Source organism: Lolium perenne, chromosome 6 (assembly GCF_019359855.2).
Source record: "Lolium perenne isolate Kyuss_39 chromosome 6, Kyuss_2.0, whole genome shotgun sequence".
Taxonomy (NCBI): Eukaryota; Viridiplantae; Streptophyta; class Magnoliopsida; order Poales; family Poaceae; genus Lolium; species Lolium perenne.
In genome coordinates this window covers 81,952,969-81,979,466 of record NC_067249.2, presented here as the reverse complement: position 1 = coordinate 81,979,466, position 26,498 = coordinate 81,952,969, and the positions used below count along the sequence as shown (strand labels likewise).

Here is a 26,498-nt window from a genome sequence, read left to right as displayed (position 1 = left end):
GGAGGAGATCAATGTCCTCGTCGCCAGTTTGAGCGGGGGGCTATGGGAGGAGCGGCCGGTGCTCCTTCCAGATCCATCTACACCCGGAATATGCATCGCTGTCCTCACCGCCAATCCTCCCTCGCCGTCCTTAGTTCACAGTTAGCGGGGACGAACCGCAGGGGCCGCAGCAGCGGCCAACTCCAACCTCCATCTGGCCTAAGCTACTTTGGTTGCCGTCCCCTTTGCCCCAACCGCACCTAACGCAGGTCCCATCTTCTCAACTTCCATCCGTCGGTCCCATGAACGCGGGAGGCAGCCGGCTGGAGTAGTTCGAGGGCCAGCAGGCGTCCTTAACGACCTACAGGTTGGATCTTCACCTCCACATGCGCATCCTCAATTCCATTGTGAGCGGCAGAGGTGGGCACCCACTATGAGCTTGAACTTCACCAGCGTCTCCACGATGAGCTCTGTTTTTGCTCTTAGTTTGCTACACGCATTAGCAGGTTCGTGTAAATTTAATTCATGCTTCTGCTCTTCTTGGTCTATTTTTTTTCCTGGAGTTCGCTACTGTTTCTAGATTATCTTGTTATGATTATAAAATACTGATAACATGGCGACCTTGCAAGAACATCAATTTTATTATTTGATAATAACATGATTCTGTATTAATTGAGAAGATAGAATCTGACTTGATTAGAGTGGACTCAAATTCATAGTTTTTTCAACGGAAATCACCACAAGGAACTTTTTTTTCTCTCAGTAGTCTCTAGAGCATAAAACCCTCATACCGCTATTTTGTTTTGATCCTTGAACATCAGCAAGTCCGCGCTGCCGCCGCCGACAACTTTCCAGTGTATTCCGAACAAATCTTCCAACCTACAGTTCGTACAGTAATAAGTATGCTCTTCTCATGCTTCATTGCTTATTTATATCTCCTTTTAGTCATTGGTTTCTATTATCAGATATCCATAATTATATTCGGAAAATTCACCATGGTATACAAATTCAGACCAATTCAACTGTCACAGTTCATTGAAATTGGACATTATTTATTATTTCCCTGCAAATTATATTAGCCCAGCGATGTGTTCATTGAAATTGGACATTGTTTCTTATGTTCTTACTAATTATATTAGCCCAGCATTCTGTACATGATACCAGGCTTTAATTTGGCATGACATTTGCAAGGCCCAACTTGATAACACCATGGATCTTTCGTTCTAGAGAGCTACCATATGTGTTCTTCTCTCATTTTCTCTCCTCTGCCGATCCAACACAAGACACTATGCAGAGTGCAGACCTCATTGATCACAGAGGTCAACAGAAGATCCTTGCACGTATTGATCGCATTTGGGAAAGCAGAAACTACCAGACAAATCGTAATGTATACGAGCTGGGTTCATATTGTGGACTGTGAGGTGATATTCTACAGTTGTTGACACTGAACTTATTTTGTATTTTGTCACTTTGTTCACTACAAAAAATGCATTGGCCCAACATATTTATCTGTCTTCCTTTTCACAATGGTACACCTTTCAGTAGTCTGCTATAAATTATCTGGCTTACTCATATTTTTATCACAAGATTTTCCTTATCTGAGTTCAACAATTACTTACCTACACCTATACTTTTGGTTTAATTTTACATTTTTGCTTGATGATCTGCATTTGCAATGAGATTAAAGTGTAAACATCACCCCTTTCCGAAATTTATCATCCTTCTCTTAGATATTGATCCCTTCAATTGGTCACCAAGCATTGTCTCCTTATACTTCTTGATGAAATAAGCAATTACGCTAAAATATTTGTCCAGACCATAGGGCTTTTTTTGAAAGCAAATCAGATGTTCCATGCCAAGGATTAATACTGCCCTGGCACCATTAATGTCTTGGTTCCATTATAACATCATAACCATATTTTTCCACAACATACGGCTTGCATTTTCATCATTTTTGCAAGCAGAGCAGCTGTTCCGTAGTAACGATTAATATTGTTCATGCCACCATTAATGTCTTAGTGATATTATAACACTATGACCAACACGACCGAAATCTGTTCTATAATTTATCTCGAGAACTCCTTCTTTTTCATTCCCCATAGGTACAGAGGAAAATTTTCTATTTTGTCACAGTAAAAATCTGAAATCTCTTGCCTTATTGCCCAGTTGCTCCCTTACAGTTGCATGTTACATCACTCAATAGTTGGATTCAACCTTTTGCAAGCCGACAAATATGACAAGTTGTATTTGATTCATGTTTAATTAGCACTATTATCATTCTGTATGTATTCTCTGAATTATATGAAGGTAGAATAAAATAAAGTTTGAAATCATACTGCCTTGACTTTGCTTAAGCTAGCGAATATGTAAGGAAGAAGTGTTTTTAGTATTCCCCTGTTATATAAGCTACTCTGCTGTAAAATTGTCTGAATTTGTTTAGTCATGAGTACCATTTGATGAATTTAGTACCCATTGCTGATCTCAGTGTTAGGGCAATATGCTTGATGTATTACCAGGGGGCCAAAGGCCACAATATATAGTACATGTACAGGTGCACATATGCAGAAAGCCCCCTAACATATGGGGAAACTACAATATACAGATATATACATCTAACACCCCCCCTCAAACTCATGGTGGATCCACAACACTGAGTTTGGAGAGTAAGAAATCATGCTGCGCTCGAGTCTGTGCCTTCGTAAAGAAATCCGCCAACTGCAAATCTGAAGGCACATAATGAACCGCAACAACATCATCCTGTACCTGAGCACGTGTGTAAAAAGCATCAACACCAATATGCTTGGTCAGCTCATGCTTGACCGGATCACGTGCAATACTGATAGCACCTGTACTGTCAGACAAAAGTGGAGTGGGTGTCGTAACAGAGACCCCAAAATCTGCAAGCAACCACCGTAACCAAGTCACCTCAGCAATCAACAAAGCCATAGCCCGCAACTCAGCCTCAACACTCGAACGGGAAACTGCGACCTGTTTCTTCGTCTTCCAAGCAACAAGCGAACCACCAAGAAACACACAGTAAGCAGAAAGTGAACGACGATCCGTAGGATCACTCGCCCACGTAGCATCCGAATAGCACTGGAGCTGGAGAGAGCTGGAACGGGGAAAGAAAAGGCGACGAGTGATCGTGCCACGAAGGTAACGAAGAACACGGAGGAGATGACTATAGTGAACAGTGGTAGGAGCTGAGACAAACTGACTCAGAATATGAACAGGATAAGAAATATCAGGACGAGTGACAGCAAGATAAACAAGACTCCCAACAAGATGGCGATAACGGGTGGGATCAGGAAGAGGATCACCATCAGTAGGACGAAGCTTAACATTAAGCTCCATAGGAGTATCAACCGTGCGCTCATCCCCAAGAGCAGCACGAGCAAGAAGATCCTGAATGTACTTTTCCTGAGAGATAGAAAAACCATCAGAAGTGGATGAAACCTCAATGCCAAGAAAATAGCGAAGAGGACCAAGATCAGTCATAAGAAACTGATCCCGAAGACGAGCCTTGACGAAGGCAATATACTCAGGATCATCACCAGTAATGATCATATCATCAACATAGAGAAGAAGAAGAGTACGTCCACGAGGAGAAGTGTGAACGAAAAGTGCTGGATCATGAAGACTAGGAGAGAAACCAGCAGCAGTCACCACAGAGGCGAAGCGCTCAAACCAGGCACGAGGGGCCTGTTTGAGACCATAGAGAGAACGTCGAAGACGACAAACCATCCCATCGGGAACAGAATACCCAGGAGGAGGCTGCATGTAAACCTCCTCACTCAACTCGCCATTAAGAAAAGCATTCTGAACATCAAGCTGGGAGACTGACCAGTGGCGAACAGAAGCAACAGCAAGAAGGGTACGCACAGTAGTCATATGAGCCACAGGGGCAAAAGTCTCATCATAGTCACGGCCGTGCTCCTGCTGAAAACCATGAGCCACAAGACGCGCTTTATAGCGCTCAAGAGATCCATCAGAGCGAGTCTTAATTTTATAGACCCACTTACACGGGATGGGACGAACACCAGAAGGGGGAGAAACAAGATCCCAAGTGCCAGTGCGCTCAAGCGCAGCGATCTCCTCAGCCATGGCAAGCTGCCATTCAGGATGACGCTCGGCATCCCGATAAGAAGTCGGCTCGGAAACGACAGAGAGACCATACTGACTAGGAGAGTAACGAGCTGGAGCACGACGCTGACGAACAGGCCGTGAAGGGGGAAGCTCATCTGCAGAAGACAAGTCATCAGAAGAAGAGGAAGAAGGGACAGCATCGGAAGGAGCCGAAGCCGGAGAACGAGGAGTACTAGGTGGACTAGACGAACGAGAGGATGGCGCCGAAGGGGGCGCATCAGAAGTAGGAGGGAGGGGAGGAGGGACAGCAGGGGGTGCATCCGGAAAAAGAAGAAAAGAGATATCATCCACCGGGTAAGTACCCGAGGTGGGGCGAGGATAGAAGGGACGCGTCTCATCAAACGTGACGTCACGAGAGATGCGCATCCGACGACCAACAGGGTCCCAACAGCGATAGCCCTTATGCTCATCACTGTATCCGAGAAAAACACACTCAACAGACTGAGCGGTCAGTTTGGTGCGTTCACGAGGAGGCAGAAGGACATAGCAGACGCAACCAAATGAACGGAGTGTCGAGTAGTCTGGAGAAACACCAGAGAGACGCTCGAGAGGAATGCCACCCTGTAGAGCAGCGGAAGGCTGAATGTTAATGAGGTGGGCCGACGTAGCAACAGCCTCAGCCCAGAAATGTGGCGGAAGAGAAGAAGCAATCATCATAGCACGGGTGGTCTCAAGAAGATGACGATGCTTACGCTCGGCGACGCCATTTTGAGCATGCGCGCCGGGACAAGAAAACTGAGCGAGGGTGCCCTCCTCAGCAAGGACACCACGAAGGTGCTGGGAGATATACTCACCAGCAGAATCAGCACGGAACACACGAATGGGTGAGGAATACTGAGTGCGGACCATGGCCGCAAAACGCTGATAAATAGAGAGCACCTCACTGCGAGAGTGCATGAAAAACACCCAGGTGTACCGTGAAAAATCATCAATGAATAAGATATAGTATCGATGGCCCCCTTTCGAAGCGAAGGGAGCCGGACCCCAAACATCTGAATGGACTAAATCGAACGGTCGCCGAGAGACAGACACACTAGTAGGATAAGGAAGCTGAATCTGTTTGCCTAACCTACAGCCCTGACAGTGTAACGACCCATCTCCAGAGACAGACCCCAGAAGGCCACGATGAACCAAAGACGACAGGCGAGAGTCACAAAGGTGACCAAGACGATGATGCCACTGCTGAAAAGAGCCGGTGACAGAGGCAACAACCGGAGGAGAACTGGCAGATGGAGTGGCAGCGGAAGGAACACGAAGCCAGTCTAACTCCCAAAGCCCCGGAGACTTACGGATACGAGGGCCAGCTCCAACCAGGGCCTGTGTGCGACGATCCTGAACCGCACAAGACTCAGCGTCAAGAATGACGCGACAACCAGAATCGGTGAGCTGGCTAGCAGAGAAAAGGTTCATCTGAAGGCGAGGAACATGAGAAACATTAGGTACAGAGAAAGAGGGAGTAGAAAGGGTGCCTCTATTAGAAACAGGAATAGAGGTACCATCAGCCGTGACAACACGGACAGGAGAAATAAGAGACCGAAGAGCAGACAGAATAGAAGACTCAGAGGTCATATGAAAGGAAACTCCAGAATCCAGATACCACGGGGACGTACTGATCGTAGAAACCGGTGGTCGCGCGGTGCCGAAGAGCCGATCCACGTAACCAGCGGCGCCGGCGAGGAAGAGTCTGTAGTAGCGAGCAGACCACGAAGACCCCTGAGAATGTCCTGATCAGAGAGTGCAACTGCAGAAGATCCTGAAGAGCCAGCCTGCTGACGATCCTGGAACTGCTGACGTAAACTGGGATCCCGCGTCCAACAGGTGGAGGAAGTGTGGCCAACCTTGCCACAATAGGTGCAATGAGGACGAGGGCGGAGAATCGGACCGCGAGGCTGCTGACGTAAACTGGAATCCCAAGCATCAAGCAGGCGGTGAAGCTGCGCTATCTCATGCGCAGAGAGGGGCGCGACTGGAGAGGTCGACGTACAATCAGGTGCCGACGAGGAGCTATCACCCACACGCACAGAGGCCACCAAAGGGGGCGACGGAGAGCAACACGCCGATGAAGACAGAGTCGGCAAAGCGTGGTCATAACCACGTGAAGAGGCCGCGAAAGTCGATGTAGAGCGGCAGGCCGACGGAGACGGAGTCGACGAAGCGCGGCCATAACCGCGGGAAGAGGCCGCGAAAGTCGATGTAGAGCGGCGGGCCGACGTAGACGAAGTCGGCGAAGCGCGGGCAGAACCGCGGGAAGAGGCCGCAAAAGTCGATGTAGAGCGGCAGGCCGACGTAGACGAAGTCGGCGAAGAGCGGGCAGAGCCGCATGAAGAGGCCGCAAAAGTCGATGTAGAGCGGCGAGCCGACGTAGACGGAGTCGGTGAAGCGCGGGCGGAGCCGCGTGAAGAGGCCGCAAACGGCGATGAAGAATGGCTAGCCGTCATACACGGAGACAGCGGACAAAGACCAAGTACCGAAGGGAGGCCCAAAGATAAGGCGGGATCAGCGGAAGAAGACATCGGATAACAACAGTCGAGGACAGTATTTTTTTTTTTGATCTTTTTTTTTGTTTTTTTTGTTTTTTTTTTTAGCTGGAAGTCAACTATACGGTCACGCGGAAGGAGATCGATCTCGATCGGCCGGCAGCAGCCAGGGAGATCGGGAGATCGGCAGCAGCCAGGAGCGGGGGCAGGGCCGGCCACGGGCGGAGATCAGCCAGGGAGCGGGGCCACGGAGCGGGGGCAGGCCGGGGGAGATGGCCACGCGCGGGCGGGCAGACGCGCGGGCGGGCAGAGAGCTGGAGATCGGCAGCAGTCCTGGCTCTGCGAGCGGGATCGAGGAGCGAAGACGCGCGCACGGCCACAGAGTCGGCCGGGGAAGAAGAAAAAGCCGGCGCGGGAGATGGCCACGGAGACGACCGGCGAAGATGGCCGGACGGAGAGCGGCCGGCAGCGGCGGACGAAGAGGGGCAACTACGGCCGGGACAACGTACAGACTAGGACCAAGTTTTGCTCTGATACCATGTTAGGGCAATATTCTTGATGTATTACCAGGGGGCCAAAGGCCACAATATATAGTACATGTACAGGTGCACATATGCAGAAAGCCCCCTAACATATGGGGAAACTACAATATACAGATATATACATCTAACACTCAGTAGCAGCACATCAACACAGAGTTTCATGTTCCTGTCTTATACATAATAATTTGTTCTAGATACTCACCAAGCCTGGCTTTTGTAACATGTACGAGTTGCTCCAGCTGATACATTCTTTTCCTTACATTTTGTTTCTTTACATACATTGTTTGGAAAAAAACACCACACGACACATAATATTTGGCTCCTCTTTCAGCCCAATAATATAGTCTTTACTACTATTACAGGGCGACACCATGGAAGGTTGTGTGCTAGCAAACGGCATAGATCAGTACAAATAAGTTCTGAGGAAACGTCGGTTTATACATTCGAAGATTTCATTGTCAACGATGCATGCAAGAACTACATAATAACAGATCATCCATATAGAATCAAGCATGCTCAACGCTCCATAGTTCAGGAAATTTTCCCACGCCCAAGCGATTCCCCTCTCATTGCATACAATGCAAAGCGATTTGAGGTATTGCAGACTCGCGTAGGAGATAATAAAGTTTTATCAGGTGACTACCCTAACGCGCATTTGCTATTTTACCATATTATATCTTTTCCGTGTCTTTTCTGTGTACTGATTTTTTTCTCTTCGCATTATACTGACGGCAACCTTTTTTTTGTTCTCCTTATCTGGCACAAGAGATGTTGGATTGATGACAATACTAACAGATATTATCCCACGAAAAGAAAACCATGATCCATATAGAAATATTCACCTTAAAAATGCAAGGTACAATTTCAGACTCTTATGCATCAATTCAGATATGTACTACAGTTACGTTATGCTCTTATGAAGAAATAAAAATAACCCACGCTAACATGCATTTCGTGCTGTAATTGGAAAACACGTCATTTTCGCACTCTGGGGAGAACATGCTGAAACCTTTGATGTTGTTTCTCTCTATAGATCTTCTTCCAAAGACAGTATTATTAGAGCAAGTACAATAGAGTCCAGTCAGCTGACTATAAGACATTAAATAATATATTTTAGATGAGTTGGAGGAGAGAGAAGAGGAGAGAGAAGGGAGGTGGGCTACTATGCAATAGCCAGCTCTTGCACGTGCTCCTAGGCACCTTGTGAGAGTGAAAGGTGGGCCATATATTAGTAAAGTACTACATTCTTATAGCCAACTATTGTACATGTTAGCTATATGATGACTACAAATGATATGACATCTTGTTATAGCCAACAGTTGGCTATACTATTGGAATTGCTCTTATGTTGTTTGTTGGCATGACAGTTTCCGAGTACTCAAGTCTGTTGGTTCACATTCCCGTATTAATTATTTTCGCTAGGGAGTACACATATGGGAATGTGAACCAATTCTCCTTGGTGCTTTGTTTCAAGGAATTCAGGCAAAAAAAAGATCAATTATTAATTAAAGTTCAAGTGTAGCGTGTATTTACTACATGTGAGCATTAGACTGGTCATAGTGGGGAGTAACTTAGACTAGTAACATATGCTATGTTACTAGTCAAGGTTACTACCTTTATAGTGGGTAGTAACTTATATGTGGTGTCATGCATTGCATCATTTATTATGTTGTAGACTCATCTTGCCTTGAGGTGTGTGATGTTATGGTAACATAGCTAGTTACCACCTCACTCTCTTTCTTCATTTATTAGCATGCCATGTCACCAAAATGCCTTGAGATGTGTGATGTTACTAGCTATGTTACTCCCACTATGAGCAGTCTTAGGGGGTTACAAGTGGTGTACTTAGATTATATCATACGTGTTGTACATGCAGCTATGTTCGAGAGCCGAGAGACTTGGGGATGCTTCTCAATGTGAATTTACATTCAATCTATAAGGGAATCATGAGTCCATATTTAATTCAGTCCCAAGATATTGTTATATATTCTGATATGTGGTCCAGAGGTACCATTGTGTGTATTACTGTTTGTCATACACATACATGTCAATATATCATATATCCTGTTGGCAGTAAAGTTAGCATGTGGTCATATCTAGCCAACGAAGCATCAAAGATGGTTGTTTCAGAACTAAACAGTTAATTTGGGGTATTGCAGAGTAGTAGCAGGCCAGACATTGTGTAATTTAGTAAAATACTTTTAAATAAACAACATAGGAACACATAAATGATGAAGTTTTAGATATAATATAATGATTTTTAGCGTCCAGGTTATAATATTATTGAACCTGTCAAAAACTAAGGTGATAATACGCATGAAGGATTAGATGACCTCCACACAAAGTATTTTGGAATGGAGCAAATATGAAATTTTATAAGGTCGGATGTTGCTCTGTTCCAGCGGCATGGTATTTTATTAACTTAGTCAAGACATGAGAATTTTCATTGTCTTGCTCTATTAAATCTCACAATGAGGAACCTCCCGTTGAGCAAGAGAAAACGACCATAGGTTATGGAACCAAAATGTTAGTCAAAAGGTTCGGTGTGGAATTAAGATGCGACTTTGGAAAAAATATCTTGGAGAAGGTTATGCAAGAGATCTGTAGATATCTTATTTGTTTTGCTAGCTTAAACTACATAACTTTGTAAGAGTTTTGTTGCCTGTTACATTTGATGTTATGTTTCTACTCTGCTAGGAGCGATGGCTCTTTTCCGTAGCAGGGTGGACGGCCTGGCGGGCCGAGTCGATACAGTCCATAAAGCCGCCTCGCTTATGCGGCCCAGCCGCTACGCCGTTTGGGCCTTTTTAGCGGCGCGGACGAAGCGGACAAATGGACGTCCGCCTCCGCCTACATCGTGAGTTGTACAGATGTGATGAATATGTTAGACAAGCTAGAATACTTGCCTTCTCACTCGAGAGTGAAAGATTGAGAGAGAAGGAAAGATGAAGGAAAATATCATTTTTGGTATGATATTTATTAACTGCTATGTGAATATTGTTGTTTCTTGCAACTCAATATTTTCTAAATTATCCATTTTTTCCATGGTAAACATATACAGCTTTGTGACATTCTAAAATAGTTCTAAAAACACATTTTATTTACGAAGTTCGGATTGAAGCCTTGATTTGAATAGGGGAGCTCATGCCAAAGACCAAAGAAGATGCACATATTAGGCATAAACTTAGATACCAATGCCGCACGATCCATCTACACTGCCTATCACAAGGAAGCAGACGCAGAAGAAATGACTCCTCAGGAAGGAAGGGAGGCATCTCCTCGACTGGATAGATGTTGGCTGCCCAAATGATTTGCAAAGCGGAGCCTTCCACAATAAGCTCACCGGTGGGACTCTTCTTTACCATAATAAGCAAAAGCAATGAAACTGAGCCAATTAAAAGAATCAAGATGATTTTCCTGTCATGTGTTTTTAGGCTCTGGTTATTACCAAGTGTGTGTCATATTTTAAATTAAATTTTACTGTTTTATTTATGTTTGATGGTGTAATGAAATTTGTGACTGACATACAAACTTACCAGCTAATTTGCATGTTAATACACCCATAATGTAATTCATGTATCACATGCTTTTACACATCTTCTCTATGGATGGTTTCTCCGACAACCAGTTTGAATATTAGTGAAATTGATAACTAGCATTCTAGAACTATGCATTGCACGCCATAGAGAAGACCATCGTTTATTCTAAGCCATATTCGGCGCGGCGTGCCGCCGTGCCAGATTTTGCTAGTATAAAAATATGTTCCAACCCCACTGTTTTGGCACAAAGCCTGGAGGGAGGCGACTCCAGGAGCGCTTGAGAGCGCAGCCTCCCGGCTTTCTTGTTCGAGCGTGGTGGTGACGCCGCGTCCCGTACAGCTGGTAGGGGAATTCGACGGGCTCGGGCCTTTATTCCCGGGCGCTGCACTTTGCAGGTTGCGTCTCCATGGTGCAGGAGATCAGCGTCCATATGGCGCCCAGGACGCTTCCGGCATTGAGGTGCTAAGCTGGCCATAACCTTAATGTTAGAGATATATTTGGTATACGTACGGTTAGGGATAGATTAGGTAGGGATAGATTTGTTTCTTGTCTTCTACTCCAAGTCGGTCCCTTGTACTCCTATATATACTCGCCCATGAGGCTCAATACAACATTCAACATATTCCGCATATCTCTCTCCCTCTCTATCCTTCTACATGGTATCAGAGCCAAGAGGTCTTGAGTTCAAGACACGGATGGTGCAATATAAAATAAAAATATTGCAGCCCACTTTCGGTCCACGTTTAGGCCTGAGGGAGCCACGACCGCGTCATCCACGTGAGAAGATCGACTTGGCCTGCTCTCGTTTTCCGACCTGGTCGATTTGCTTCGGTGCCGCGATCGATTAGCCTAGGCTTAGAGCATCTCCACTCGTCCCCCCGAACAGGCCCCCGGCGAGCCTTTTTTACATCCGGACGGCGTAAATCGGCCCAGTCGCGCCCCCGGTTCCTCGTTTTCGTCCGGATTTGGCCCTTCATCCATCCGGCGAGCCCACGCCATCCCCGGTCCCCCGGGGCACGCTCGGGGACTCCGGACGAAAGATTTTGGCGCGAAACATCGTGTGGACCCGCGTAGTCGGCGACAGGAAAACCAAATCATGTCGATTTTCCCTCCAATTTGCTTGCATATCCCCATTCTCTCCCGCCGAATTTGGTCATTCTCCTCGTCTTCCAGTTCCAGTTCCCGGCGGCGTCTTCTCGTCCACCACAACTCTCCTCCTCGTCTTCTCGTCCACCACAATGCCGCCGAAGGCGCCGACGAGGAAGCCGCGGGCGAAGAAGGAGCGGCCGCTGGGCATGACGAACGCCGAGTGGGCGGCGGACGAGAAACGGCGCGAGGTGGAAACAAGCGGCAGGGCGGAGAGGGTGAAAAGAGCCGCCGCCAAGAGGACGGCGGCGGCGGCCCAGGACGAACAAGCGAGGATGATTAGCATGGCCATGAGCGGCGGCGGCGGCGGCATGCTCCCCGGCCAATTGCCGACGCAAGGTACAACCAGTTCCCCATCGTCCTTCTCCCCTTCGATGTACTCGCCGTCGCCGCCTGCCGTGTTCCAAGAGGGCGCCTACGTCCAACCGTCCAGGTCCACGCCGTCGCCGCCCGAGCTTGACGTCGGCGGCGGCGGCCAATTCGAGGGCACCTCGCCGGCCCTGCGATGAGGGCCGCTCCCGTTCGGTGCGATGGCGGCGCCGAACGAAGAGGAGATCCACGAGATGATCACCTCCGGCTCCATGGCCGCCGCTGCGAGCCCGGGGTTCTTCATGGCCGCCGCCGCTGCGTGCCCGGGGTTCTTCACGCAAGAGGAGGCGAGGGCGACGGCAGCTGTGGCGGCGCGCAACGAGCATGGGGAGGATGTTGCCGACGGAAGCCAAGCCGTCGAAGAAGAAGACGAGGAAGAAGAAGAGCCAACTCAAGCCGCCGCCAACCTGTCGAAGGGGAAGAAGAAGAGGAAGAAGGACTCGCCGCCTGCCGAACCGCGTATCAAATGGACGCCGAAGGAAGAGGAGGGCCTCGCCGAAGCTTGGATGACCGTGTCCACGAACGGCATAATCGGGGCCAATCAGTCGTTCGACACATATTGGCTTCGAGTGAGGCAGGCGTACGAGGAACGCAAACTCGTCGATCCCTACTTCAACAAGACGAACATGAACGTGTACCGAGGAGACAAGGCAATGGCCATCCATTGGGGGATCATGCAGACGGCGTGCAACAAATGGCACGGCATACAGGAGGAAGTCGACAAACGGCCGATCAGCGGCCACGACTTGGAGCAAAAGGTATGCTCCGTCGACCCTGCATCACCGAGGTACATCGTCGTTAGCTGACCCGTATCGCCGTGCTCTTTTTCCCCAGCTGCGCCGAGCTTTGGACATGTACACGGACGACACCGGCCTGCAGTTCAAGTTCCTCAACGTCTACGCCCACCTCGAGAACTGCGAGTAGTGGAAGGAAACTCGCACGACCCTCTCGAAGAGCAAGACCGAGCAGTACAACCCCGACGCTCCGGCGGCTTGCGCGGTGGAAGGGCGCCCTGAACTCGGCCAGAAGAAGCTCAAAGAGCTCAAACGGACGGACAATCCCGCCGACAGGATGCAGGCGTCGATCGACAAGTGCTGGGCCGACTTGAGGTCACACGCCGACGGGAGGAACGACAAGTTCGACGGCAGGTGGCGGGAGATGCTCCCCAACCAAGGCGTCCGGATCGCCCTGCTGAAGACGACGGCGGCAGCGAAGAAGATGAATACAGACTTGGTGTTCCTTATGGGCGGCGGCGACATGGAACTGATGGACGAGGAGACGAGGAATTGGTACCAGGGCCACCGTAGCGACATCCTCCGAGCCACTCCGGCCAGTCCTTCGTCGTCTCCGCCGGCTCCTACCTCGGCTTCCTCACCATCTACCTCGTCGACTGCGGCTGCTTCGACGTCCACTGCCGCTGCTTCCTCGTCGGCTGCCGCAGCCGCTTCGGCCACGGCGTGTGAGGAAACTGGTCCGTCGGACACTGCCGTGCCGGCCGGGACTGCCGACGAGCCTGTTTCCATGTAATTTCCCTCCGATCGCCGGTCTGTGGCTGATCCTTTTGCTCCTTTTGCCGATCAAATGGCTGTACTTGTAGCACGGGACGGCGCTTTGTTTGAATTTAAACTATGTCCGCCGAACTCCGGGTGGACGACTGGAAATACGGTACTCCCCATGACTTAATTTCGTCCAATCCGGCGTTTGTTTCGTCCGGATTTGGGCGTGGGGAGCGCCAACGAGTGGGGATGCTCTTAGTCAACCAAGTAGTTTGTTTTTATTGACCTAGGTGTGATGTCAGGGTTCGATCTCGCGTTGTTATCAGACTCAGTTGCTACGAAACTCGTCAGGATTCGTTGATTATGGCAGCTTATCAGGTTCAACACAAACTCTACATGGTGCGACGTACGACGCGTTCTAGCAAAACTCTCCATGCTGCGACCTAGGACGTGTTCCAGCCAAACTCTCGATGGTGGGACGGACGAAAGCGCACTTTACGACGGACGAAAGCGCAAAGCAACGGACAAAACCACGGAAACGTTAGCCCCTTTATTATTATATATATACTAGCAAAAATGCCCGTGCGTTGCATTGGGAGAAATTAATTCGCAAATGCTATAGCAGACCATCAATGTTGGTCACATTTTCTCCTATTCATGACTTCTTTTTAATTCCAATTCCGTATGTGTTAATACAGTAAACTATTTAAATATCACTATATAAATTTCATAATAAATAGCACAACAACTTACACATTTTAAAAAACCATATAATGTATTGACATACTACGAGTCTCACATACACTCATATATAGAGAAGGCATATGTTGATCCAACTATTGCTGCAACGAAGTGCCACCAAAGACCCTAGAGAAAATTAAATTACAATCCAATCACAAAATACCATGCTTATGAGTAGAACAACATTTTTTATGAGCAAATCCACACTAATTCGGCACAAAATTCAAGTTTAACTGAGTATTTTAGCAACCAACCATACATCTACCGCATGCTATCATCAACTAAAACAAACATGGGTCAGCCTAAGGCCCCGTTCGGTTACACCCTACCCGGTGGGGATTAGCATGGAATGGCAGCGAATCATGTTTAAGAGCATCTCCACCGTTAGCCTCTAAATAGGCGTTGGTAGGGGCGCCGGCATCTCCGTTTGGGGGGCGCCAACACTGCATCCCCTATTTGGGAAAGCTGTTCCCACACCGGCGTCCCTAAATAGGTGGCTCCGATAGATTTTTAAATTTAAATTGACATTTAAACACCAAATTTAAACGAAATTCATACAAAATTTATACAAAAGTACGTCGAATTGATACAAAACGATATTCAAATGACATTTAAAAACGTAAACTTAATCAATCTACTACGGGGCGCGCGACGGGCCTGCCTCATCGTCGTTCTTCGCCTTTGTCGTCTGCATCCGTGCCCGCCTCTCGGCCCTTCCTTCAAGCATCTGGCGGTGGAGCATGGCGGCTGGCATCGCAGGAGCTTGCCGGCGCCGCCGTCCCCGTGCTTCCCGCCTTTTCTCGTGTTCGGCGCGCCTCGCTTGCTCGCGGGCGAACGCGTCGTAGTGGCGATGGGCGTTGGGGGAGGCGAGCTTCTGTCGCTCCGCCTCCATCAGTAGGCGTCCCGCCTCCTCCGTGGCCGCTCACTGGCGCGAGATCTCGAGGGTGTGCTCGAGATTAGCGTCGTTGATGAACTCCCGCTGCTCCTCCTTCAACCTCCGAAACAGCTCCGCGTTCAACGACGTCAGGATCGCCGCCTGCTCCGGGTCGGGGGGGTAGGGGTGGCTGCGTCTATTCACCCCACTCCGCCGCATCAGTTTCCGCATCGGCGTAAAAGGCCTCGCGCCACACCGCGAACCTTGGGTCTACGTCGTCGTCGGAGCTGTTGTCCGCGTCGGGCTCCGGCTCCAACTGCGGTGGTGGTGGTGGTGGCAGCGCACGGCCGTTGAGACCCAGCATTGAGTACGTCGTCTTCAGACGGCGCGGCATTTTGAGGTGGAGAGAATGGCGCCAACGGTGGTGGAGATGAGCGGATAGCACCGCGGTGCTGGACAGCGTGCGTACTATATAGCGGCCACAACTGCCCGCATTAACGGCGACGTACTCGACTGTATGCCGTGTGGCCAGTCGCTGCCCTCGTGGCGTGTGCGGTGGTACGAGCCCATTTTCACTTCGGACCTCCAAAAAGCTATCGGAACCGCTATCAATACCGCCGGTGGAGACGCTCTAATTACCAATCAATACCTTCCAATCCGCCTCAACCCCACTCAAACCGAACAAACCCTAACCGAAAACTCGTTTTTGCAGACGCCTTCACCCACCGGTGTTGCTTCCTCCAATCACCCACGCGCGTATGGCAATCACCCACGCGCGTATGGCAAGTTGGCAACCTGCCGGTGTTTCTGTATAATCGTATGGCAGTGAGTCCGTATTTTCGTTGGGCCCACCCACGTGCGTTTGTCTCCCATCTCCTTCCTCCTATCTCCAGCACCGCATTTGAGAAATCGGAGAGGCAGCGATGTCCCCGCCTCCCCGGCGGTAAGGTTCTGCGCCGCCACCGCTCGTCCGTGCGCAGCTGCCACCGCCTTCGTCCGTGCTCCTTGGCACCTGACTCCACCATGCCGAAATCGCTGCCGCGCGACTCCGTGCAGCTCTTCCTCGCCGTCGCCAACATGGACGTGGCCTAACGCCTCAAGCTCAGGTTCGGCGGCTACCACGCGCTCGACGCGGATACCCGAAGCACAGCGCGCTAGTCCTCTACCGGGATGCCTCTGAGCTCGTGACCCGTGTGTATGACTGGGTGAGAGCGACCTCAGCGCCGCCGAGACCCTCCTGATTGCACCTGTCCTGGGCGAGGACGACGACACCCACGACCGCCACTACTCTTCCTGGGTTCAGATCTTGCTATTAGCCTTTCGATGGTGCTGTTTTCCTTCAGATCGATTTGATTCAGAGGTCTGTTTCTCCGATGTTCTGATTGCAGCAAATAATCTGGCTCGTGAATTGTTTGCTCTGATATACTCTGCAATTTTTGTGAATCTGGAACTGAAATTTTTAAAAACTTGTCTACATCAACTTGCAAGGCCTGCACCAATTTCATCGAGCTTGCAAGGTCAGCACCAAGATTCTCAGGCCACAGGCCTGGCGGCATCCTCGACAGAAACCGCGGCCCGCCAAGGCCCGCGCCTTCAACCAGCCCGATGGCATCGGCGCCGTCCCGCCAGAGACGCTCGCGCCTGCAATCAGCCTGATGGCATACTCCAGGGATCGCTTGGCCAAAGCGAAGGCCGCCGCGTCTTCCGCGGGCTCGTTTCCGGATGAGGCGAGTTGTGTCAAGAGAAGTCTTGTCGTGTGGGAACGAAAAGAAAAGAAGAATCTAACAGCCCTACAGCTCGAGGCCATGGTCGAAACCAGCGGATCTTGCCGAGCATGGAGTGGGCGCGCCGGTAGCAGGGCCGGCCGCGGGGATGGGATACGCGGCGGAGGCGAATCAAGGCTAAGCCATCGGGCCGACGGCCTCGGCGTTTTTTTCTCGAAACGTTTTCTTTTTTACTTAGCGGTGGCAAGGATTGTAATTTTGATATATTCCAGGGGCAATTTCAGTGACGGACGACGGAACCCCTTTTTGCTTTATTATTAGGTATAGATATAGGTATAGATTAGGCAGGCTCAACTTTAGGTGCTTATGGTAAGTGCTTTTACAGTGTCCAGGTCCGCTCAGGTGGTGATCTTCTTATTAAGAAGATACATAAAACATGAGATCGACCATATAGGCAGGCATTGAGAAACGTGGGAGAAAATCCAGCTGGAGAAAAAAATAGTGTGAAGATAGGAGAGAAGAGCATGGAAGATGATAAAGAAGAATACACAAAGACCTGAATTGGAAATTGCAACTACCATCCCTCGCAGTGGCGGACGTAAGAACAAACTGGAGGGGGGGGGGGGGGGGGGGGTGTAAATTAAGTCCCCCTCAATTGTGAAAAAGTTTGCCAAATGAAAAATTATAAGACAAATCGATTTTGAACATTGAAATTCAAGGCATATATGAAATGTGAGTCTTACGTAATAGAATCATAGAATATATCATAAATAGAAATTACATAATTTCTAGTTTTCTACAAGTGTCAAACTACCAACTGAATCAATATGAATCATGGATAGAAATATTGGAGAAATGTATGCTAATGTCATTTTAACATAATTGATTTAACACCGCAACACTACGATGGACAATCCATGGACAAAGATATAAATCAGTCCATATAAACATTAAATCGGTACCCAATGTCTTCCTGGCTGCTGGAGTGTTGCACCAGTGCATGTATACATCGACGAGCGGTGGTCAGCCGAGCCCTATATCTGGCGAGATCTAGAGCAGAGGAGGCCAGCGGCCGGGGGAAACGAAGAGGAGTTGCTGCCGGCGAGTTGGGGGCGGAGCCGCGGAGGGCCATGTTGGGGTAGGCCCGAGCCGGGCCAGCTAGAAAATCTGGGGCGGAGGGCACAAGGGGCAGCCGCCGTCGGACGACCGAAGAGCGGAGGGCGGAGGCCACGGAGCTAGGTCTCTTCCGTTGGCACAGTTCGACGTCGGGCTCCGTCGCTCGGGGTCGGCTGCTCACGGCGTCACGCGATGATGCTCTCTTGGTCAAAGTTGGGCCATATCATTGGGGTACCCAAACTTTTCCCAGATTTTAGGGTGCCCCCCCGGGCCCACCCGCTGCATCTTGATACGTCTCAAATGTATCTATAATTTCTTATATTCCATGCTAGTTTTATGACAATACTCACATGTTTTATATACACTTTATAATGATTTTATGCATTTTCTGGAACTAACCTATTAACAAGATGCCGAAGTGCCAGTTCCTGTTTTCTGCTGTTTTGGTTTCAGAAATTCTACACAGGAAATATTCTCGGAATTGGACCCTACGAAGACGGAAGTCAATATTTTGCTGAAACGGACCCGGAGAGCCAGAGAAGGGCCGGAGAGGGGCCAAGGGGGCCCCAAACCATAGGGGTCGCGGGTCCCACCCTGGCCGCGCCGCCATGTGGTGAGGGCGCCCTGGGACCCCTCCGAGGCCGCCCTTCCGCCTATATATTCTTCCAGAAGCGAAAACCCTACCACAACGGACGAAACTCCAGAAAGACTCCAGGGGCGCCGCCACCATCGCGAAACTCCGTTTCGGGGGACAGAAGTACTCTCTGTTCCGGCACGCCGCCGGGACGGGGAATTTCCCCCGGAGTCATCTCCATCGACACCACCGCAATCTTCATCGCCGTTGCTGTCTCCCATGATGAGGAGGGAGTAGTTCTCCCCCGAGGCTGAGGGCTCTATCGGTAGCTATGTGGTTCATCTCTCTCCCGTGTGATCTTTATGTGATCATGAGCTTTGTATCACTATTAATCTATGTGCTACTCTAGTGATGTTATTAAAGTAGTCTATTCCTCCTCCATGATGTAATGTTGACAGTGTGTGCATCATGTAGTACTTGGCGTAGGTTATGATTGTAATCTCTTGTAGATTATGAAGTTAACTATTACTATGATAGTATTGATGCGATCTATTCCCCCTTTCATAGCTATTGTTGACAGTGTGTATGCTATGTTAGTACTCGGTCTAAATTGCAACGGTCTATTATGCACTCGAGAGGTTATTTAAATATGAACTCCGGATGTTGTGGAGCTTGTTTACTCCAGCTTGAGGTGTGCTTTTATAGCCCTACACAATGAATGGTGTTTTTTATCCAACAAGAGAGTGTAGAGTAGTTTTATTATGTGATCATTGTTGAGAGTGTCCACTAGTGAAAGTAGGATCCCTAGGCCTTGTTTCCAAATATCGAATCTCCGTTTATTTACTGTTCTACTGCATGTTTACTTGCTGCCATATTTATTTCAGATTATTAGCACTCATATTCATCCATATCACTTGCATTTTACTATCTCTTCGCCGAACTAGTGCACCTATACATCTGACAAGTGTATTAGGTGTGTTGGGGACACAAGAGACTTCTTGTATCGTAATTGCAGGGTTGCTTCAGAGGGATATCTTTGACCTCTACCTCCTTGAGTTCGATAGACCTTGGGTGATTCACTTAAGGGAAACTTGCTGCTGTTCTACAAACCTCTGCTCTTGGAGGCCTAACACTGTCTACAGGAATAGAAGCATGCGTAGACATCAAGCTATTTTCTGGCGCCGTTGCCGGGGAGGTAAGGTAAAAGGTATTCACATCCTCCGACTACCAAGCTATTTCCTAGCACTGTTGTCGGTGTGTGAGTGCTCGAAGTTATTTCCTTTAGATCCTGCAATTATATCTTTTTGTTTCTTTTTTTATTTCACTAGTTAGTCTTAATGGAAAACAACAACAAAATTAGAGATCTTTATGAAATTTATCTTGAGTTAGGACATGAGGTGTTTGAAGAGAAAATTAAAAAACCTATGGAACTTTATATGCATGCTAATGGCAATGTTATTAGTATGAATGCTTTGAACACCATTATTTCTAATGCTATGGAAAATTCTAAGCTTGGGGAAGCTGGTTTTGATGAGCATGATATTTTTAGTCCCCCAAGTTTTGAGGAGAAAATTTACTTTGATGATACTTTGCCTCCCATTTATGATGATTATAATGATAATGGTATTTTGGTGCCACCTACTGGGGATGATAAAGTTTATTATGATTATACTATGCCTCCTATATTTTATGATTATGGTGATGAGAATAATAATGATAGCTACTTTGTTCAATTTGCTCCCACTACAATTAATAAGAATGACTATGCTTATGTTGGGAGTAGTAATTATTTTATGCATGAGACTCATGATAAGAATGCTTTATGTGATAGTTATATTGTTGAGTTTGTTCATGATGCTACTAAAAGTTATTATGAGAGAGGGAAACATGGTTATATGCATCTTAATAATATTAAGTTTCCCCTCTTTATGTCGAGAATCTTGAAGTTGCGCTTGTGTTGCCTTTCTATGCTTGTCGCATTATGCTTACATGACTTGTTTATTTACAAGATTCCTTTTCATAGGAAGTGGGTTAGACTTAAATGTGTTTTGAATTTGCTTCTTGATGCTCCCTTTTGCTTCATTTTCTATCTTCCATGTGGGCATCATTAAAATTATTGAGCCCATCTTAATGGCTATAAAGAAAGCACTTCTTGGGAGATAACCCATGTTTTTATTTTGCTACTGTTTTGTTGGGTCTTGGAAGTTGTTACTACTGTAGCAACCTCTCCTTATCTTTATTTTATTGCATTGTTGTGCCAAGTAAAGTCTTTGATAGTAAGATTGATACTAGATTTGGATTACTGCGCAGAAACAGATTTCTTGCTGTCACGAATTTGAGTAGGCCTCTCTGTAGGAAACTCAGAAAAATCTGCCAATTTACGTGTGTGATCCTCAGATATGTACGCAACTTTCATTCAATTTGAGATTTTTCATCTGAGCAAGTTAAGTGCCTCTAAAAAATTCGTCTTTACGAACTATTCTATTTGACAGATTCTGCCTTTTATTTCACATTGCCTCTTTTGCTATGTTGAATGGATTTCTTTGTTCCATTAACTTTCAGTAGCTTTGAGAAATGTCCAGAAGTGTTAAGAATGATTGTGTCACCTCTGAATATGTGAATTTTTGATTATGCACTAACCCTCTAATGAGATTGTTTTGAGTTTGGTGTGGAGGAAGTTTTCAAGGGTCAAGAGGGGAGGATGATACAATATGATCAAGAAGAGTGAAAAGTCTAAGCTTGGAGATGCCCCCGTGGTTCATCCCTGCATATTTCAAGAAGACTCAAGCATCTAAGCTTGGGGATGCCCAAGGCATCCCCTTCTTCATCAACAACTTATCAGGTCACCTCTAGTGAAACTATATTTTTATTCCATCACATCTTATGTGCTTTACTTGGAGCGTTTGTGTGCTTTTATTTTTGTTTTGTTATTTTCATTCTCTGAATAAATTCATGCTTATGTGGGAGAGAGACACGCTCCGCTTGTTCATATGAACACTGGTGTTCTTAGCTTTACTTTAATGTTCATGGCGAAAGCTTAAAGCCGCTTCGTTCGTTGCTATTTGGTTGGAAACAGAAAATGCTTCATGTGGTAATTGGTATATTGTCTTGAATAATTTGATACTTGGAAATTGTTTTGAGCTCTCAAATAGATCATGTTTAAGTTCTTGCATCATGTAGTTTGAACCTATTAGTGGATAATTACTGTAGAGCTTGTTGAAATTTGGTTTGCATGATTGGTCTCTCTAAAGTCTAGATATTTTCTGGTGAAGTGTTTGAACAACAAGGAAGACAGTGTAGAGTCTTATAATGCTTGCAATATATTCTTATGTAAGTTTTGCTATACCGGTTCATACTTGTGTTTGCTTCAAACAACCTTGCTAGCCAAAGCCTTGTACTGAAAGGGAATGCTTCTCGTGCATCCAAAACCTTGAGCCAAAACCTATGCCATTTGTGTCCACCATACCTACCTACTATGTGGTATTTCTCTGCCATTCCAAAGTAAATTGCTTGCATGCTACCTTTAAAACTTCATTCCTTGTCTTTGCAATATATAGCTCATGGGAAAATAGCCTTAAAAACTATTGTGGTAAAGAATATGTAGCTTATGTATCTTATTTCTTATAAGTTGCTTGTTGAGTGGTAACCATGTTTTTGGGGACGCTGATGACCCACAAGTATAGGGGATCGCAGCAGTCTTCGAGGGTAGTATAACCCAAATTTATTGATTCGACACAAGGGGAGGTAAAGAATACTTATAAGCCTTAACAACTGAGTTGTCAATTCAGCTGCACCTGGAAAAGCACTAGCAACAGGGGTGATGTGAAAGTAGCAGTAATATGAGAGCAATAGTAACAAAGAATACAAGCAGTAATAGTAACACAGGAGCAATGGCACCAGAAAATAGTTGATACTACTTCCAATGACATATAGAACAAGTATATTATGATGAGAGATGGACCGGGGTTCCCAGCGATCTACACTAGTGGTAACTCTCCAATAAGTGACAAGTGTTGGGTGAACAAATTACAGTTGGGCAATTGATAGGAATCAAAGCATTAAGAAAGAACATCAGGCTTATTAATTATGTAGGCATGTTTTCCGTATATAGTCGTACGTGCTCGCAATGAGAAACTTGCACAACATCTTTTGTCCTACCAGCCGGTGGCAGCCGGGCCTCAAGGGAAACTACTGGATATTAAGGTACTCCTTTTAATAGAGTACCGGAGCAAAGCATTAACACACCGTGAAAACATGTGATCCTCACATCACTACCATCCCCTCCGGTTGTCCCGATTCTTGTCACTTCGGGGCCATTGGTTCCGGACAGTGACATGTGCATACAACTTGTAGATACAATCTAAGCAATAAGTATAGAGCTCAAATATAAGATCATGCCACTCGGGCCCTAGTGACAAGCATTAAGCATAACAAGATTGCAGCAACAATAACTTCACAAACTTTATAGATAGACTAATCATAATGTATCATCCATCGGATCCCAACAAACACAACACCGATTACATCAGATGAATCTCAATCATGTAAGGCAGCTCATGAGACCATTGTATTGAAGTACATGGGGGAGAGTATACCGACATAGCTACTGCTAGAACCCGTAGTCCATGGGGGAACTACTCACGGAGCATGGTGGAGGCGATGGCGTTGATGGAGATGGCTTCCGGGGGTACTTCCCCGTCCCGGCAGGGTGCCGGGACAGAGTTCTGTCCCCCGAATTGGAGTTTCGCGACGGTGGCGGCGCCCCTGGAGTCTTTCTGGAGTTTCGTCAATTGGTACTGCGTTTTTAGGTCGAAAGGGCTTTTATAGGCGAAGAGGCGGCGCAGGGGGGCACCTGGGGGCGCCACACCCTAGGCCGGCGCGGCCAGGGCCTGGCCCGCGCCGCCATGTGGTGTGGTGGCCCCTGGCCCCTCTCCGACTCTTCTTCGGTGTTCTGGAGCCTTCCGGGAAAAATAGGAGGTTTGGCGTTGATTTCGTCCAATTCCGAGAATATTGCCCAAACAGCCTTTCTGGAACCAAAAACAGCAGAAAACAGGAACTGGCACTGTGGCATCTCGTTAATAGGTTAGTTCCGGAAAACGCATAAAAACATCATAAAGTGCAAGCAAAACATGTAAGTATTGTCATAAAACAAGCATGGAACAACAGAAATTATGGATACGTCGGGGACGTATCAGCATCCCCAAGCTTAGTTCCTGCTCGTCCCGAGCAGGTAAACAATAAAAAGAATAATTTCTGTAGTGACATGCTACTTACATAACCTTGATCATACTATTACAAAGCATATGAAATGAATGAAGTGACTCAAGGCAATGATCTATAGTTGCTAACAAATAGATAACATATAGCAAAACTTTTCATGAATAATACTTTCAAGACAAGTATCAAAAGTCTTGCATAAGAGTTAACTCATAAAGCAATAAATTCAAAGTAAAGGCATCGAAGCAACACAAAGGAAGATATAAGTTTCAGCGGTTGCTTTCAACTTTCAACATGCATATCTCATGGATATTGTCAACATAAAGTAATATGATGAATGCAAATATGCAAGTATGTAAGAATCAATGCACAGTTGACACAAGTGTTTGCTTCTAAGATGGAAGGAAGTAGGTAAACTGACTCAACATAAAGTAAAAGAATGGTCCTTCAAAGAGGAAAGCATCGATTGCTATATTTGTGCTAGAGCTTTGGTTTTGAAAACATAAAGAGAGCATAAAAAATAAAATTTTGAGAGGTGTATGTTGTTGTCAACGAATGGTAATGGGTACACTAACTACCTCGCCAACCGGACTTTCAAGAGCGGCTCCCATGAATTATTTGCTTGTTTATGTGGCACTCCTTCCAACCTTTCTTTCACAAACCATGGCTAACCGAATCCTCGGGTGCCTGCCAACAATCTCATACCATGAAGGAGTGCCTTTTTATTTTAGTTTTATTATGATGATGACACTCCCCCCAACCTTTGCTTACACAAGCCATGGCTAACCGAATCCTTCGGGTGCCGTCCAACAATCACAAACCATGGAGGAGTGTCTATTTAAGTTAATTAATTCGGGACTGGGAATCCCATTGCCAGCTCTTTTTGCAAAATTATTGGATAAGCGGATGTGCCACTAGTCCATATGAGAGTCCGTCAAAAGTAAATGACAAGGTTGGAAGCTAAACACCACATACTTCCTCATGAGCTATAAAACATTAACACAAATTGAGAAGCATTTTGAATTATTTAAAGGTAGCACTCAAGCAATTTACTTTGGAATGGCAGGAAATACCACATAGTAGGTAGGTATGGTGGACACAAATGGCATAGGTTTTTGGTTTAAGGTTTTGGATGCACGAGAAGCATTCCCTCTCAGTACAAGGCTTAGGCTAGCAAGGTTGTTTGAAGCAAACACAAGTATGAACCGGTACAGAAAAACTTATATAAGAACATATTGCAAGCATTATAATACTCTACACTGTCTTCCTTGTTGCTCAAACACTTTTACCAGAAAATATCTAGACCTTAAGAGAGATCAATTATGCAAACAAATTTTAACAAGCTTTACGGTAGTTCTCCACTAATAGGTTTAAACTACATGCAAAAACTTATGATCTACTTGAGAGCTCAAAATAATTGCCAAGTATCAAATTATCCAAGACATATGAGGCATTTTCCTTTTCCAACCAAATAAAGATAAGTATTCTAGCTTCCAACTTTTATCATTGAACATTAAAAGTAAAACGAAGAACACGAGTGTTCATATGAAAAAGCGGAGCGTGTATCTCTCCCAATCAAGGAATGCTAGGATCCATCTTATTCAAACACAAACAAAAATAAAAGCACACAGACGCTCCAAGTAAAGCACATATGATGTGACCGAATAAAAATATAGTTTCAGGGGAGGAAACCTGATAAGTTGATGAAGAAGGGGATGCCTTGGGCATCCCCGAGCTTAGACGCTTGAGTCTTCTTGAAATATGCAGGGATGAACCACGGGGGCATCCCCAAGCTTAGACTTTTCACTCTTCTTGATCATATATCATCCTCCTCTCTTGACCCTTGAAAACTTCCTTCACAACAAACTTCTCATAAACTTCATTAGAGGGGTTAGTACTCAAAATTTTTTTGAATCCACCTTGGTCCTGTAGTGGCACATTGCAAGAACTCAATAAAACATTAGCTACAGCCCTCTACGTCTAGAAAGCCTTGCTTAAAGTCCACAAGAGACAATGCAAAAAACAGAGACAGAATCTGCCAAAACAGAACAGCCAGTAAAGACGAATTTTAATAAAATACTTCCGTTGCTCAAATCAGAAAACTCAAAACTAATGAAAGTTGCGTACATATCTGAGGAACACGCACGTAAATTGGCACATTTTTCTGATTTTTCTGCAGAGAAAACAGCCCAGATTCGTGACAGATAGAAATCTGTTTCTGCGCAGAAATCCAAATCTAGTATCAACCTTCGATTAGAGGCTTCACTTGGCACAACAAAACACAAAACTAAGATAAGGAGAGGTTGCTACAGTAGTAAACAACTTCCAAGACACAAATATAAAATAAAGTACTGTAGCAAAATAACACATGGGTTATCTCCCAAGAAGTTGCTTTCTTTATAGCCATTAAGATGGGCTCAGCAGTTTTAATGATGCACTCGCAAGAAATAGTATTGAAGGCAAAAGAGAGCATCAAAAAGCAAATCCAAAACAAATTTAAGTCTAACATGCTTCCTATGCAAAGGAATCTTGTACACAAATAAATTCATGAAGAACAA

At 46.5% G+C, this 26,498-nt stretch overlaps 1 long non-coding RNA gene across 1 annotated transcript; it reads left to right on the top strand.

Moving 5' to 3' along the window:
• Positions 1–16,007: 16,007 nt before the first annotated feature.
• LOC127307838 (uncharacterized) lies at positions 16,008–17,322 on the top strand. The gene is made up of 2 exons (XR_007855879.2): positions 16,008–16,669; positions 16,798–17,322. It is a non-coding gene; the product is annotated as an uncharacterized lncRNA (long non-coding RNA).
• Positions 17,323–26,498: the final 9,176 nt, after the last annotated feature.